The 977-nt window shown below is 41.6% G+C and overlaps 1 pseudogene; it reads right to left on the minus strand.

Moving 5' to 3' along the window:
* Positions 1–65: 65 nt before the first annotated feature.
* LOC110440756 lies at positions 66–969 on the minus strand (annotated as a pseudogene).
* Positions 970–977: the final 8 nt, after the last annotated feature.

Consider the following 977-nt stretch of genomic DNA (forward strand, 5'->3'; position numbering starts at 1 on the left):
ATGCTGCTGGGACAGATGTACAGTTAATACTTCCGCAAAAAGTTAGTAGCACTGCATATGTGTACGGTAAGTGGATGCTGTAGTACTAGCCCATGCCTTGTCTTTGTATTTTATTGCAGCTCTCTCCAGTTCCTCCACCATTGAACCACCTACAGCATATAAACAATAGAGACATATGTTGAAACAGTTCATGTACACAAAAGTCACTGTAGGCAAGGGAAGGAAGCAACGAGTACAATAATGATAATTTGTCCCTCTCGTGTAGTCGAGAACACGTGTCCGCAACTCGGTTCCACTCTCCTGGATAATATATGGCTTTGAGAGCGATATTGTTTATAGCACAAATCCAAAACAAATGACGTATCAGATGCATGACTAGACTGTTCCTCGAAGTGCCTTTGTTTATCCAAGACACTGCAGACTTATTGTCACTGTAGATCACGACGCGCTTATCACACAAAACCTTGTCCCAGCGGCAAATAGCAAAAAAAAATGCACAAAACTCTTTCACATTTATATGTTCGTTAGCCAAGGGAGGTAAATCCAATTTCCAATTCACATAGAAATAATCACCGTTAAAATAACCTCCCCCGCCGTCCGACGACGCGTCTGTTTGTAATGATGTGACAGGTTTTGGGTCATGAATCGTGCAGCTGCCATTAAAAACGGAGATGAATGAAATCCACCACCCTATGTCCGCGAAAATATCCGGTGTCAAAAGTATCTTATGAGAATTGGCACAAAGTTTGTCTTTCATATTAATTACTCTCCTCAGGAATGTGCGGCCCCACTTATTACTTGTGACGCCCAGTTTAATTTACCTATTAATACTCCAAGCTGCTTGCGACTTGCCTTTTTTCGTACCGAAAACTCCCTTAGCACGTCTGAGAAACTCTGAAGGTTGTCATTAGGCAAAGAAAAAGTCATCGTTGTTGTATTGACCATTATGCCTAGAAAAATTATCTGTCTTACCGGAC

This window comes from Mizuhopecten yessoensis, unplaced genomic scaffold (genome assembly GCF_002113885.1).
Source record: "Mizuhopecten yessoensis strain PY_sf001 unplaced genomic scaffold, ASM211388v2 scaffold706851, whole genome shotgun sequence".
Taxonomy (NCBI): Eukaryota; Metazoa; Mollusca; class Bivalvia; order Pectinida; family Pectinidae; genus Mizuhopecten; species Mizuhopecten yessoensis.